The sequence below is a fragment of the Sapajus apella genome, unplaced genomic scaffold (genome assembly GCF_009761245.1).
Source record: "Sapajus apella isolate SASKATOON/1434 unplaced genomic scaffold, GSC_monkey_1.0 scaffold26, whole genome shotgun sequence".
NCBI classification, from domain to species: Eukaryota; Metazoa; Chordata; class Mammalia; order Primates; family Cebidae; genus Sapajus; species Sapajus apella.
In genome coordinates, this window is record NW_022436966.1 from 2,785,443 (window position 1) to 2,802,346 (window position 16,904).

General features: G+C 44.7%; 1 protein-coding gene across 2 annotated transcripts in view; it reads left to right on the forward strand.

Annotated features, from left to right (window-relative positions):
• Nucleotides 1–7,803: 7,803 nt before the first annotated feature.
• ADD2 (adducin 2) overlaps nt 7,804–16,904 on the forward strand; it is a 124,559-nt gene continuing 115,458 nt past the window's right edge. Inside the window, exon 1 of one of the 2 annotated variants that reach the window (XR_004272975.1) lies at nt 7,804–8,221. The gene's annotated coding sequence lies outside the window, so the exon portion shown is untranslated. The remainder of the gene's footprint in view (nt 8,222–16,904) is intronic. The other variant, XM_032291817.1, reaches the window with a different exon arrangement.

The window sequence follows — 16,904 nt, forward strand, 5'->3', positions numbered from 1 at the left end:
GCTTTGATGCAGTGTCATCCTTGTGGCTTGGAAGAGTGACCTGCCTTTGGAAACTGAGGAGGAACTCGGCTCTCGTCCTGCCCACCCCCTTGCTCCCACACTGAGTGGTAGCCCTGATCTCTGAATTATCATTGAAGTCATTTCTTTCCTTTGCTTAAATAATAGTGCATGTTTGCGCCAAATAGTGATATGGTCTAGTCCTATACAATCTGAGAAGGCTGACAGCCCGCCTTCATTCTTTTCCACTTTCTCCGCCCCCTTTCTTTCCAACTGTCAGTGTCTTTTGGTATAATCCCATCTCTTTTCCTGGCTTCAGCTGAGATGGGTAATTAAGTATATGAATCACACTCATGATCAGTTTATCAAATGGTTGCTCAGCCACACCCTTAGTGTTGTCTTCAGAGTAAGCTTTCTCAATTTTTGTAATATGGATAGGTTAAGAAGTTTTCGAAGTCTGCAAGTTCTGGTTCCTTTTTTCTGTTTTTTTTTTTTTTTTTCTTTTTCTTTTTTCTTGAGACAGAATCTCACTCTGTTGCCCAGGCTGGAGTGCAGTGGTGTGATCTCAGCTCACCGCAACCTCCACCTTCTAGGTTCACGCAATTCTCCTGCCTCAGTCTCCCGAGTAGCTGGGACTACAGGCACGTGCCACCATGCCTGGCTAATTTTTTGTATTTTTAGTAGAGACAGGTTTCATCATATTTAGCCAGGATGGTCTTGATCTCTTGACCTTGTGATCTGCCTGCCCAGGCCTCCAAAAGTGCTGGAATTACAGGCATGAGCCACGATACCTGGCCTTTTTTTTCTCTTTTGAGATGGAGTCTCGCACTGTTGCCCAGGCTGGATTGCAATGGTGCAATCTTGGCTCACTGCAACCTCCGCCTGCTGGGCTCACTCAATTCTCTTGCCTCAGCCTCCCAAGTAGCTGTGATTACAGGCACACACCACCACACCTGGCTAATTTTTCATATTTTTAGTAGGGATGGGGTTTCACTATGTTGGCCAGACTGGTCTCAAACTCCTGACTTTGTGATCCACCCTCCTCGGCCTCCCAAAGTGCTGGGATTATAGGTGTGAGCCACCATGCCGAGCCTTTTTTTAAAGACAGAATTTCTATCACCCCAGCTGGAGTACAGTGGCACAATCTTGGCTTTCTGCAACCTCCCTCTTGGGTTCAAGCAATTCTCACGTCTCAGCCTCCCAAATACCTGGGATTATAGGCATGCACCACCACTCCCTGCTAATTTTTGTATTTTTAGTACAGAAAGGGTCTCATGTCAGCCATGCTGGTCTTGAACTTCTGGCCTCAAGTGATCTGCCTGCCTCAGCCTCCCAAAGTGCTGGGATTACAGGTGTGATCCACTGCACCTGGACTCTGATTCCTTTTTGCTTTCCATTTCTTCTTTAGTTCATCTCACATCTCCTGAATTTTACTATAAGCAGTAAGGAGGACCCACACTTTAATACTTTGTTTAGAAATTGCTTCTGCTAAATATTTAATTTTATCACTTGCAAGTTCTACCTTCCCAAAAGCACTAGAATGTAATTCAGCCAGGTTGTTTGCCACTGTATAGCAGGATCACTTTTTTTTTGAGATGGAGTATAACTCTGTCGCCCAGGCTGGAGTGCAATGGCACAATCTCGGTTAACTGTAACCTCTGCCTTCCAGGTTCAAGTGATTCTCGTGCCTCAGCCTTATTCCTGCCAACATTCTGTTCATGATTATCTATGTGTTCTCTAAGAAGATGAATGCTTCTCTCCAGCTCTCTTTTCTTTCTGAATGCTTACCAGGATTATCTTTAACATCCATATTCCTACCAACAGATTATGTATTTATTGTAAGAAATTGGCTCATGCATTTATGGAAGCTGAGAAGTACCATGATCTGCAGTGAGCAAGTTGGAGATTCAGGAGAGCCAATGGGAGGGTTGCAGCTTGAGTCCAAAGGCCTGAAAACTAGGAGAGCCAATGGTTTAAGTTGCAGTCCAGAAGCCACCCACAGTAGGGAGGACAATCTGCCTTACTTGGTCTGCTGAGTCAAATGTTAATCTCACTCCGAAATACCCTCACAGATACTCTGGGATGTTTGATCACAGCCTTTTTCCTTCCCCCTCCTTAAAGAGTAGTTTTGTTTGTTTGTCTACTGGCCTTTGGGTCCCTTGTCTTCATCGGGGGAATGGTGTAAACGAACAGAAGGAAGAAGAATAGAAGGGGAGACTAGCTGTATTAGTTTGTCCTCATGCTGCTAACTAACAAAGATGTACCCAAGACTGGGTAATTTGTAAAGGAAAAGAGGTTTAATGGACTCACAGTTCCACATGGACTGGGAGGCCTCACAATCATGGTGGAAGATGAAGGAAGAGCAAAGGGACGTTTTATATGGTAGTAGGCAAGAGAAATGAAAACCAAGCAAAAGGGGAAACCCCTTATAAAACCATTGGATCTCATGAGACTTATTCACTACCACGAGAATAGCACTGGGGAAACCACCCATGTGATTCAATTATCTCCCACTGGGTCTCTCCCGCAACAAGTGGGAATTATGGGAGCTAGCATTCAAGATGAGATTTGGGTGGGGACACAGCCAAATCACATCACTATCTTTGTTAGAGAGGAAAGAGAGCTATGTACAGAAGAAAAGCTCTGGAAAGTAGGAGAAGGGTTAGGAACTCCTAGGACAACTTCCACTGGTGCAGGACTATACGGAACAAAGATGACAAGAGAATTTCCCCTGCTCCCTCTCCTCTCCATCTATTCAATGACTTTCAGAACTTTTCAAGGCATTGGCAGTGGGATTATTTCTTTTGAATGTGGCATTGTATAGAACTGGGTCTCCAGGTAAGGATGATGAAGCCCTTACTGATGTGAGTTGTATATACCATAAGTGGAATTCCTCAGAATCAGAATGAGAACTATCTGCTGGTTTAGTTGCCTGAGAGGCATTGGGTAGTAAGAGAATCATGGTACCAGGAACAAATCTGTGGGTCTATCTGAGGCATCAGCTCCAAGTTTCAAGTTAGACTTTAAAAGCTTTAGTAACTTCTAGGAGTAACAACTCCAGAACAGTAAGCCCTGCTGGGCAAGTGGTGATCATTACAAAAAAAAAAAAAAAAAAAAAAAAAAAAATTCTTGTGGATTCCTAAGGGCTGGTAGAAGGAACTAGTGCACTTAACATCGGGGTCCATGAAGGCCTCCCCTAGAGGGACTTACATGTTAGCAGGGCTCAACATGGTTCTACCCACAGCTCTCTAGGTCCGGGCCTATGTGAAGGTGGGAACTGCAGTCTGGGACCTATCTGTCTCTGGGACCACTCTGGTTATTTCCTGGTGTGGCCAGGGTTACACTGGCTGTCTCAGTAAGTAATAAGACCATAAGTGCTTTTGCTTGGTGTCCTATTTTGTCTACATGACAACCTTGGGTGGTTGGAGGACTTATTAGTTTTCTGGGGCTCCCATAATAACGCATCCCCAATGGTGATGGTAAACAACAGAAATGTCTTGTCTTACAATTCCAGAGGCTCAAAGTCTGAGATCAAGGTGTGGGCAGATATGATTCCTTCCTGCATTGTAGATGGTCACCTTCTTGCTGTGTCCTCATATGGTCATCCCTTTATGCCAGTTTGTGTCCAAATTTCTCATAAGGACATCATACTGGATTAGGGCCCACACATATGACATCATTTTACCTTAATTTTTTAAAGGACTTAAGTCCAAATATAGTCACATTGTGAGGCACTGGGGGGCTAGAACTTCAACACATAAATTTGAGGAGGGATGTGATTCAGCCCATAACAGAGGGCAAATGCTGTTACCCTCACTTTATAGCTGGGAAGGGAGAATAAGGGGTCAGGGTCTTTCCTATGTCCACATACTCCCTGGGACTGAGACTGGAGCCCTAGTCCCTGGACTCCCAATTCAGTTCTCTTTCCAGAGCAGCATCAACAATAGACTTGGTGAACTTTCATATATTGGGTATTTTCAGGATGTTGAGACTTATGATTTATCAGTGGTCTTCCTTTGAAGGCACTGTCTTCCCTTCCCTGCCCCATCTTAAAGTGGGTTCTCCTAAAAGGAGATGATGATTTGAGTGTAAGTTAGGAGGCAAGCCAGGGAAGCACCTGTAGGGGAGTGGGAAAGGGACATAGGGAAGAAAAGCCCATAAAAGACACGTGAGTGATCAGGTAGATTACTGCTATGGGGCTCAAGCCTGCTGAGGCTGAGAGACAATGGAGAACATTGTGGTGTTCTCCCAACTCTCAGGGACGAGTGAGCCAGGTTCTTTATCCACAAATTCCTAATGGTCATTGGTTGAGGGCTGATCCCAGAGGTGTTAATTTCTCCAGAATTTCCAGTATGCCCTAGAAAAGGCCATTGATAAGTATGCCTGGACCTGTAGAATGCTAAGTAAGCCTCCATGTTATTTATCTATTGCTGTGTAACCAATTAAAACAAACTAAGCAACTTAAAACAACACATTTATTATCTCATGGTTTCTGTGGGCAGGAGTTGAGTCTGGGTATGACTTAACTGAATCTTCTGCTTCAGTGTCCCTCACAAGGCAGAAATCAAGGTGTCAGCCAGGGCTGGGTTCTCAGTGGAAGGCTTAACTGGGGAAGGATCTGCTTCTAAACTTATGTGATGTTAGTGGAATTCATTTCCTCTAGGACTTTTTTGGACTCAGGGTCTCAGTTTCCAGCTGGCTATTGGCTGGATGTCACCCTCAGTTCCTTGCCATGTAGACCTTCCAAACATGGCTATTAATGAAAGCATGCAGGTCAAGAAGCCAACTGAGAGAGTCTGCTGGTAAGACAAAGAATCTTATGTAATATAATCACAGAAGTGAACATCCCATTGCCTTTGCCTTATCCTGTTGGTTAGAAGTGAGCCACAGTCGTGCCAGCACCTAAGGAGAGGGAAATACACAGGGCATGGATACCAGGAGGTGGGGCTCACTGGGGCACTGCCAGTGTCTGTTGCACTGCCAGCCTCTCTGTCTACTAGTTATTCTTGGCTAGAAACATTTTCTCATTCTTGGAAGATGAGAAATTTTACTGCAAATCAGTCAGAAAATCCAATTTTAAACTATCTGGCCATTGAGGGTTAGCCAGCTGCGATTTTCCCAGGTCTGACGTGGGGGTCTCTGGTGTTTTTGTGGCCCTAGTTAAGGGCCAGGCATCTTGGGCTTGCGGCAGTGGGAGCTCTGTAGTCTCGCAGTCTTCCAGTGACAGTTGGAGCTAACTGCAACTGTGGTTCCTTTTCTTGGATTTTGAAGTGAATTTGAAATTCAGTGAGAATTTCTGGAACCTAAATTAATTCATATAGGCTATGAATATGGGAATTAATGAAGTTTTGTTTTCTGTCTGACATTTGGACAATTCCTAAAGTCCCAGGATGGCACCATCTTCTCAGTATGCTAGTATCAAATGGACCCTAGGAGAAGCTGGACATATATATATATATATATATATATATATATATATATATATATATCTCCTGTGATGACTAGAGAAGCAGAATCATTCTTTTCTGGGGGGAAAGGAAAATGTATTAGCCTTATCAGCCTGTGAGTGTCTTGCACCAGTTCTGCTTTAAAAAGTTTATTTTCAGCTTGGTGTGGTGGCTCATGCCTCTAATCCTAGCACTTTGGGAGCCGAGATGGGTGGATCACCTGAGGTCAGGAGTTCAAGACCAGCCTGGCCAACATGCTGCAAACCCATCTCTACTAAAAATAAAAAAATTAGCCATGGTGCGTGGTATATGCCTGTAATCCCAGCTACTCGGGAGGCTGAGGCAGGAGAATTGCTTGAACCCTGGGGGCAGAGGTTGCAGTGAGCTGAGATCATGCCATTGTACTCCAGCCTGGGTGACAGAATGAGACTCTGTCTCAAAAGAAAAAAAAATGTTTATTTTCTTGTCCCCTCTGGAGGGCCACGCAGTGTAGTGGTTAGAGCCCACAAACTCTGGAGCCACAGCCTTTGAGTTTGAGTCCTGGCTCAGCCACCTACTAGCTGTGTCCTAGGGCAAGTGACTTAACATCTCTGTGCCTCAGTCTCTTCATCTATAAAATTGGGATGATAATAGTACCACTCTCACACAGTTCTTGTAAGGATTATATGAAAATGCATGTAAAGCCCTCAGAACAGTGCCAGGAACCAACAAGGGTTTGCTAGGATTAGTGTGAGAAAACAAAATAACACACTGGGAAGAGAAATTTTGGGGGATGGAAATGACTGGGATGACTTATGAAACCTGCTATTTCTAACAAAAATTCTCCATTCTCCTTGAGGGTTCTATTAAGATGTAGAGACCACTTTACCTGTAACTTCTGGGCTCTGGAGAAGGGGTTCCCTGCTTCTCAGATCTCATCACCCATTGACACCAGTACAGCCATGGCTGCCAGGAGTGTCTCAATAAACACATCACTTCCTGGCTTCCTTGACCAGACAGACCTAGGTCCTGGGGTGGGGAAGGGAAGGGGTTTCATCTTGTGTGGCTGAGCTTGTTGTATTTCTTCTAGCAGGCTTTGACAGAAGAATGGGAAAAGGGCTTATGGGCTCAGTGATTCTGAATGAGAATGAGTGAGAAGCTCTGAGTGTGGAAGGAGGGTGCAGGGACCAGGTGTGCATGTATATTTCTTGTAAGGGAAGGGGTGCTGGAGCAGGAAGACAAATTTATCCTGGCACCTGAAACAGAATGCCTGGCAGTTGTTTTAGGGTTGTCATGGGCATTTTCCTTTTTTCTAAATCAGTAGTATCTCTCAGAGTGGTGTTCCTAAAGCATTGGTATGCAATGGAATCGCTAGGGCTGCTTGTTAAAATTACCAAATCCTGAGCCCACCTCCCCAGCTTCTGGTTCCACAGCAGCACTGTGGTGGGGACCAGTGACGTCTGTGGGGGCGTCTGAGGGCTATGGTGCCCCAGAACCTGGAAGGGCAAAGGGGCCATGATCAGGTTTCGGATCAGTGGCCAGAGGCTTTTCTGGAAGCGGTACATTTCACAAGCACATTTTCAAAAGCCCTTGGAGAGAATGTTGATTGAGGGGAGTTTTGGGGACTGGTAGAGATAATGGGGGTGAAAAGTCCAGAGGTACCTCTTAACACCCCTTGAAAGTTTTGGAAATGGGAGGTGCCTTAGGTACCCTGTCATTTTACAGAGGAAGACAACGAGGCCCAGAGAGGTTAAGTGTGTTGATCAAGATGTATTCTGGTTCCCTATCTAGTTCCCCACTCACAACACACCTGTTCCTTCTGAGGCGGGAGACTGGGGACGGAAAGGGGTGAGAGGAGGATGTGGTGACAGTTGGAGAGCGTTGTGCTCACAGCCCCCAAGGGCAGGGCCACAACAAAATTTTTGTCCTAGTTGAAAAGGGAGTGAGAATCAGGACTGGGAGAATTTTGGTTTGGAATTCAAACAATTGCTGTTAAAATCACTAATAGAATTATCTTCCGAAAGCTAGATGTCCTTTCCAGACGAAAATAAATACTCCTAGTGTAAGACTTTTTCTTTCTTCCTTCCAGGGAGGATACATTCCCCCAAGGGAGCTCTGCTTCAGATTTTCTCCCTAGTAACAGACTCCCCTACTTAGCTCTGGTCGTCACGGGCAGTGAGCGGTGCTGGGCGGGGGTGGAAGGGGGCTGGAAGCCTGGCGGGGGATCTCCGGCGGCGCGGGAGGGGGCGCTACCTGGAGCTGGGCGCTGCGGGGTGGAACCCCTGCGGGGCGGTGGGGGGCGGTGGGGGGCGCTGCGGGGCGTTGGGGGCTGCTGCAGGGCGGGGCTGCTGCGGGGCGGTGGGGGGCGCTGCGGGCGGGGTCACTGCAGCACCGCGGCCCTCGGGCGGCCGGCGCGGCCCGCTGGAGGGGGCGCTGTGGGCACCGCGCAGCGGCCTTTTGTCAGCGCGCAGGGCCGGGAGAGCTCTCATTTCCTCCTAGCCTCGTGCGGGAAATGGCTTTAATTCTGACGGCAGGGCTGTGAGGGGCCAGCGGGAAGCAGAGCCTTTTGTCAAGGAGCTGCGGCGTCCGTGGCGCGTCATCCCCTCCGCCGCCGCGGAGCCGCTGCACTGCTGTGGGATCTCCCGGCAGCTCTGACAAGCACGGGCTGCAGCATGGGCAGAAAACGCTGCTCTGCAGATTAGCTAGGTGGAATTTTTAAGCGCACCCTCCCAACCCCATAAAATCACAAAACCAACCAGCAGTGGCAGACCGGAGATGGCTAAGATGCTGCGCAGGAGGTAAGGTCTGGGGAGCGGGCCTGGTGGGCTGCCTGGGGTCGCTGGTCTCCTGGCGCAGAGACCCTGGCACCCCTCGGCGGGGCGGGAGCCGCTTGGCCCAGGTGGGGCGCGTCTGTTGCAGAGCGCGTCTGCGCTGCAGCCCTGGCCGGCGGCCGTGTGTTTTGCGCCTCAAGGTTTCTGGTGATGATGTAGTGTCGGAGGCGCTTAGGAAATCGGGGTTGCCAGCGCTGCCCCCTGCTTAGGGATGGTGGGACCTTCGCCCAGAGCATAACGACTGACAGGTGGGGCTTTCTTTTGGGTTCGAAAGGAGGGGCGGCAATCTTCGCCTCTCCTCGCCGGGCGGAGCCGCCCCTCCCCTCCCCTCCTCTTCCTTCCCTTCCAGCTTGGCCGCCGCCCTCCGCGGGAGCGGTGCGGAGCGGGCTTGGCGGGGCTGGGCGCGTCCCCCGGGGCCTCGCGATCGCCCGCGGGCGGTGCAGCACTCAGACGCAGGGGCGGGCCGAGCAGGTGCGGCGTCGGCAGCCGCCCACCTTGAGATCCGGGCAACAGGCACGTAAGCGGGCCTCGTGGGCTTGGATTTTATGAGGCTCCACCACTTTGGAGGGAAAAAAAACCCCACTGTCCCCGAGGGGGTCTTGCCAGTCTGTTCCTCTCCTATCTTCCATCTTCCCTCCCTCCCTTTCTGCAGCCGGGGCGGAGGCCATCCCGGGTCCCGGAGGCGGGAGTCGGTGTCTGCTTGTTTTGAAATCACAACCAAAGCCTACTTGGTGTTGTGGGGAAGGGAGGGAGGGGCAGACTGCTTTAGGATGCAGATCAGGCTCTCCGGTCTGGCCTATTGTCTTTCCTTTTCTCTTCCTTCCTTTTCTCACCCCTCATCTCCATCTCCTGCCCAAAAATAAAAAGAGAAAATAGGAAATAACAATAGAGAATTAAAAAAAAGCAAGCTCCCGCCCACATCCTATCAAATTCTTTTAAAAACTGTCATTTATCTCTACTACACGATTATTATCCATCTGTTTCCTTAAACCCACTCTTCCCTCTTGCCGTTTGTCATTTAAGATTCAACTGACTCAGATGAGATTTATCAATAATAGAAATCAAATCTCAGTTTCCTAAATGCACATTTCATGCTTTCTGAGTAACCCAAAAGGAGTGGTTAGTCTGGCATCCTGGAGGAAGCCAGGGATTGGAGAAAGTACAAGCAACTGTTTTCACATCTAGTTTGTGGATCTAGCGGGGATTTCTGAGATGTTTAACTTGTACGGTGAGGGATGTTCTCATTAATGGGATTTGAAAGTTATGTTCTGTTTTAAGAGAAAAATAGCTAGTTAGCATTTGAAGTAAAAGTGCTTTGAATGAATCTGACCAAAGAAGAGCATGATGACATTACAGACTTGCAGATAATACTTCCATTAGCATATGAATAATGTTAGAGACTTAAAAGGGGGGGGGTTAGACCATTTAATATTTTTACTTTATAATATTCTGCCTTAATTGTGTGATGTGATCAAACTTTTCTCTGTAGAGACTTTTCTCCTATAGATCCTGATCTTGCCCAGCCTCCCTCCCCCACTCCTCCCTGCATAGGGCGCAAGAGCAAAGTTTTCATTATTAGTATGATGCCAACACATTTTGAAAAACCACTAAAGATAAATTATTCTTTGATCCAAAATCCGTAAGAATTTTTTAGTAAGCCCTATGTTCTTTCTTGTCCACCAAATTGCCTAGCATTATTAGAAATGTGGTTGTCACATACAAACGTACAACTATGCCTGACTTGAGATGCTGTGGTTTCTAGGTTTGGATTTAATTTGTTTTAAATATTAGTATAGTGATGGAATTAGCAAATCTCAGCTATTCTTAAGGTTTACAGATGAGCAAATGTGTTTGCTGGCAATGGGTTTAGTGTTAAGAGTTTAAATACATATAAAAAAGGCTTTAGTAGATAAGATATATTTATTTATTACCACCTGTTCCACAAAGGGATTTAAGACAGTTTACAGGGATTCATAAATATGGCAAGGCAGGCTAACTTGGAAGTAGACGGGAAAAAAGAAAAGGAAACTAAGGGTGGAGTCATAAAATGGTCTTAAGAATGAGGCTGATACAAAAACACGATCATAAGACCTTCTGCATTGGATATGGGCAGGAAACAAATCCAGCTCTAAAATTCCTTATAACATAAGCAAAAAAGAAATTGACCAGCCCATGGCTTATATATATTCTTTATTTGTTAACTCATTCACACAGTTCTTCACTCAACAAACATTCAGTGAGGACTTACTACGTGCCAGTTTCTGTGAGAGGTCTGGGAACAAAGGGAGAAAGCAGATAGATGTGGTCTCTGCCCTGATGGGCATTTAAAGGCAAATGCAAGAGATGGACATTCATCAAGAAATCTCGGCCAGGCGAGGTGGCTCACACCTGTAATTCCAGCACTTTGGGAAGCCGAGGTGGGCGGATCATGAGGTCAGGAGATTGAGACCATCCTTACTAACACGATGAAACCCCATCTCTACTAAAAATAGAAAAAATTAGCTGGGTGTCATAGCACACCCCCGTAGTCCCAACTACTCAGGAGGCTGAGACAGGAGAATCGCTTGAACCCGGAAGGCGGAGGTTTGCAGTGAGCTGAGATTGCGCCACTGCACTCAAGCCCGGATGACAGAGTGAGACAACGTCTCAAAAAAAAAATCTCTCAAATGAATATATAATTATAAATTGTGATAACAGCTGTGTGGGGAAAACACAAAACGTTACACAGCCAGAACATAAAAACACAATTCTTTTTTATTTTTTATGTTTTATATTTTTTGAAACACTGTCTTACTCTGTCGCCCAGGCTGGAAGGCAGTGGCATGATCTTGGCTCACTGCAACCTCCGCCTCCTGGGTTCAAGTGATTCTTATGCCTAGCCGCCCCAATAGCTGGGACTACAGCCACGTGCCACCACATCCAGCTAATTTTTGTGTTTTTAGTAGAGACGGGGTTTCGCCATGTTGGCCAGGCTGGTCTTAAACTCCTGGCCTCAAATGATTCGCCCGCCTCTGCCTATCAAAGTGCTAGGATAGGCAGAGGCTCCCAGCCAACTGCTCCCGACCAACAGTTCTTGATTCTGAGACCACAGAGGAACTTTTTCCTGATATGACATAGTGTTTGAAATGATGCCTCCAATCACCTCCTTGTCAGACACAAGGCCAAGTTTCATAGGGTTGTTTTTTACAATGGCCCTCAGTGTGAGCTAATGATATCATGTCACAGGTCTCTCAGCCCCTGGGGTTCTGAAGATGTATGTATTTTGAAGGATTCTCTAACATTAGTGGTTTTATTCCAGTGATAATCTTTTGTTTTTTTGAGGAGTCTTGCTCTGTCACCCAGACTGTTTGAGTTGGGGTTTCGCTCTGTTGCCCAGGCTGGAATGCAGTGGCATGATCATAGTTCACTGCAGCCTGGACCTCCTGGGCTCAAGCAATCCTCCTGCCTCTCCCTCCAGAGTAGCTGTGACTGCAGGCATAAGCCACCATGCCTAACCTATTCCAGTGATAATCATAAATAATTAGCAATAAAAATGTGTTCTGGATCATCTTGATGGCAAGTCTGAAACTGATGCTGGAGTCTGTGTTTGCCTTTGTATCTTTCCATTTGAGCCAGGGGCAGGCCTGGTGGCTCCAGCCACAGCCCGGGTGAAGGGATGGGGAGTTTGAATAGTAGAGAGAGTGAGTCCACATAGGGCACACACAGCTTGCCAACTCCAAAAGTACAGCTCCTGGTGATCACTGCTCTACTGGCAGGGACTGAAGATCTCATGCCAGTTCTACCTTTGTATGGATCAGGTTTGCAGCAATTTATTAGCAGCAGATATAGTAAAAACACAACAAAAAAGTTGTTGTTGTGGATTTTAACAATATTTGAATTAGATCTTCATTTAATGCATATTTAGTAACTCCCCAATAGGCACCCTACATCTAAGAAAATAAGACAGGGCGAGGCACAGTGGCTCACACCTGTAACCCCAGCACTTTGGGAGGTCGAGGTAGGTGGATCACTTGAGGTCAGGAGTTCCAGACCAGCCTGACCAACATGGTGAAACCCCGTCTCTACTGAAAACACAAAAATTTGTTTGGTGTGGTGGTGGGCACATGTAATCCCAGCTACTCAGGAGGCTCAAGCAGGGGAATCACTTGAACCCTGAAGGCAGAGGTTGCAGTGAGCTGAGATTGTACCACTGCATTTCAGCGCCTGGATGACAGAGCGACACTCTGTCTCAAAAAAAAAAAAAAAAAAAAAAAAAAAAAGACGAGTAATTGTTCTGATGGTTAAGTGACATCAGACTGTCTGACTTCAAAAATTATTTTTCTGCCTACTAACCGTGAGACTTTAGGCAAGTTACTCAACCTCTCTGCTGCTCAGTTTCTTATGATAACATGGGAATAAATATATGGCACTGATTTCATGGTGATATAAGAATTAATGAGTTGTTACATGTGAAAGACATCTATTGCAATAAATTTTATTAATTTGATAGTTGTATTTATTTGTACATTGTTTTGACATTTTAATAATATAGGGGCTATAAAGCATAGGTGTTTAGAACTGGTATTTATGAGTATATATATTTAAGTTACATTTTAATAAAAGTGACTTAGGTCAACCATGAGGTCTATGAGAAATTTTTTCCTCCAAAAGGGATTTTAATATAGTTTAAGCATTTTGAACTATGTACAGGGGTACACATAGATTCTTGGATAGAAATTTGAATCTTTAGAAAAGATTGCAGCCACAATATTTGACTCCATATACCTTGGCTGCTATAGTTTTAGCCTGAAAGAATTTTAAACCAGTAATATGAAAACCTGCCTGTCTTCAACAACAGCCACCACCAAATCTTCCAAACTCAAAGAGGACCCATGAAATGAAAAGCTTCTGGTAAAGATTTCACCCTGGTCTGTCTTCCAAGATAAACTACCTGGGAAAGCTTTGCCAATGTTACTGAAAGGTGAAGAGAAAGTGTATCCTCTGTAGAGTGTCAACTTCAGTTTATAGATTCAAACAAGTTTATTGATTATATTACTCAGTTATTTTAAACTTTTCTTTGTACCTGAGTGGTTCTGTCAAAGAATAAAAGAGATGTTAGCCTCAAATGATATTTTTGACTGCTTTCCTTTTACTATGTCCTTTAGCATGCCCATATACCTTTAAATCCATATTTATATCATATGTACAGGTATATTGATATGTTTATTTGATATATAATATATGTAATTATATACTATAAACATATTTGTGTATATTTAATATATTTTTACATAGTTATATTTGATGCTGTATCACTTAGGGCCCTGATTGCCCAGGACTCATGGGTTTTCTTGGATGAGGGATTTTCAGTGCTAAAGCTGGGACAGTGCCAGGCAAATGGGGATGACGGGTCATCCTCTGTGACACAGACGTTGTGACCCTTGACTCTCCATTGAAGAGTGAATCTTCCATGTTTCTAAACCTTCTTTGACCCATTGTATTTTTATTTGTGTCTTAAATTTTACTGTGTGGTAAGAAACCTGGTCCTGCCTTCTTTCTGTTTCCATTACCCTGGCGTGATGCTTATTCTCTTTCTTCTTAAGCTTTCTTTTTTAATGTCATTTTTATCTATTTGAAGCATCATAATTGGATTTTTAATCCAATTGTGACCAAATTTACATTTATTATATGTGATACAGTCACAGATCTTCTAAAATTTCATTTTACATTAAAAAAATTCCAAACTATTTTCTTACCCCCTTTCTTAATTTAAATGTACTGTAAGAGTCCCTTATTCTGTAGATAAAAGGGAAGTTGTCTGTCCATTTTTTCTACTAGTCTTTATTGACATTAAAAATATAGTTGTCTTTCATAATAATGAGAGATTTAATATACTTTAATTTCTTTATTTTTTTTTCCTGTCATCCAGCTCACTGCAATCTCTGTCTCCTGGGTGGAAGCAATTCCTGTGCCTCAGCCTCCCAAGTAGCTGGGATTACAGGCATCTGCCACCACACCAAGCTAATTTTGTGTTTTTAGTAGAGACAGGGTCTCACCATGTTGGCCAGGTTGGTCTCAAACTCCTGACCTCAGGTGATCTGCCTGCCTCGGCCTCCCAAAGTGCTGGGATTACAGGTGTGAGCCACTGTGCCCAGCTTTACTTTCTTTCATGTTGCCCATCTACTTCCACTAACTTTTTGACTTAAAAACATCTTGGCTTAGGCCAGGCATGGTGGCTCACGCCTGTAATCCCAGTGCTTTGGGAGGCTGAGGTGGGTGGATCACAAGTCCAGGAGTTTCAGACAAGCCTAGCTTGGCCAATACGTTGAAATCCCATCTCTACTAAAAATACAAAAATTAGCTGGGCATGGTTGTGCACATCTGTAGTCCCAGCTACTCAGGAAGCTGAATCAGGAGGATTGTATGAACCTGGGAGGTGGAGGTTGCAGTGAGCCAAGATCGCACCACTGCACTCCAGCCTGGCAACAAAGCGTGACTCCTTCTCAAAAAAAAAAAAAAAAATCTTGGCTTTTTTAACCCAAATTATGGTTTTTTTTTTTTTTTTTTTTTTTTTTTGGTTTAAAGCAATGTATGCTTTTGTTTTCCAGAATTATTTTTAACATTTATATTATGTTTTCTAACCATACTAACAGCTGCTATTTAGACTGAGAGTTAGATAGGTTACAATACTCAGTCCATTTCCTATGCTCAATATTCATTTTTACTTATTTCTTGATCAGCTGGAATCTTTTTCAGGAAGGGTAGTATATTCTGGTGGTTCTTGCTTGCCTAAGAACTTCTTTATGTTGCCCTCTCACAGTAACATTACTCTTTTGGGGCATATACTTCTTCATCATAATCTTTTTACCTAAAAACTCCAAATATTCTTTTGTCTTCTGGCATTTTGTATGATGGAAGATAAGTTTGTTGCCAACTTTATCAAAATAACTGTATGAAAGTCCACGAAATTTTGTTTCTTTCCCTTGTAATGAGTACTTTATTTTAAAAAACCTTAAAATATATAAAATATCTATATAACACAGATATAGAAAAAGACATGAAACAAACGTTCAGTTTGGCAAAATATTATAAAGTGAATGCCCATGTGAACACCATGCAGGTCAAGAAGCAGGACACCGCCAGCTCCCAGAGCCCAGTGCACCCTTGGACCACACCCTCCTTCCCCTGGAGGTAACCACTCACCTTCCTTTTATGGTAACCATTTTCTTGCTTTCTTTGATAATTTTGTAATCTAAATTTGCATCCCTAAACAAGCCTTGTTTCTCATAAACTTTAAAAAATCAGAACTGTACCATTTGTATCTTATTCAATGTTATAACATCTCCATGGTGACAACTTTGATACTTCAAAAAATATATATCAAATTTATTCTAAGAGATTTGGAGCACTGCTTTGCTTGGTGTTCTAAAACTCACTTTGTCTGATTACTGGGGAATCTAGCACAGCTAAGAAGGAAGTGATTTGTGGAAGACAGTGGTCAGTTTTAGACAAGATGAGTTTGAGGTGGGGGTGGACAGTAGAGAGGCAGATGTAGGTATGTGTCTGGGCTGGGACCTGGGATCCGGGTTGCAGGTACAGGGTTATAAACGCACATACGTAGATGGTTTTAAGATGGCATCATGGGCCTAAATGTTTGCGTTTCCTTTCTTCAAAATGACCAAAGACAAACATAGTAAGGAAAACATTGATTTGAGTTTTAGAGAAGAGAAGAAACAATGGGCCTAGATTCTTTAAGGATTCTGTAAAAGGTAGAGTACAGATGGTGCCAGCCAACATCAACCAGCCCATGAGCATCAACAAGGGGGCTTCCTGGGAAGAAGCAGTGATGTCATCTCAGTTAATTGCTAGTATCCGCAGGCTCAATGCAACAGGGCTAGATGGGCTGTGGTAAGGTCAGTGGGGTGGAGATGAGGTATATAAATCCAGGGGCGCTGGGAACTCTATCAGCACTGCCACCTGGAGTGGCAGACCCTTGTCTTAGTCTGTCTGTGTTGCTGTGAAGGAATATCTAAGGTTGGGTAATTTATAGAGAAGAGGTTTACTTGGCTCATGATTCTATTGGCTGGAAGACCGGGCATCTGGTGGAAGCCTCAGGCCACTTTCACTCCTGGCAGAAAGCAAAGGGGAGCTGGCGTGTACAGAGATCACATGGTGAGAGAGGAAGCAAGAGACAGGTGAGGGAGGTGCCAGGCTCTTCTTAACAACTAGCTGTCATGGGAATGAAAAGAGTGAGAACTCACTCACTATTGCAAGAATGGCGCCAAGCCATTCCTGAGGGATCCGCCACCATGACCCAAACACCTCCCACGAGGCACCACCTCCTTCAACATGAACTTTGGAGGGATCAAAAATCCAAACCATAGCACCCTCAGTTCCTCAGACACGTGCTGAGGGAGCTCCCAGTAAAGTGGGCATTTAATACATCCAGCTTCAAACAAGGTTGATTCTGATCATTTCACCAGATGCAGCTAAAAATAAAATTACAAAAGTACATAAATAAATGCTACTCTACTCAGCAGTAAATACCCGTAATGTATTTGATCTAACATAGGGCCTCATCCTGCAAGCTTCCAGGGCAGGATCTGGAGGCCAGGGAGCTTAGGATGTAAGTACCTGAAAACAAATTTCACAGCTCCATTTAATACCTGGA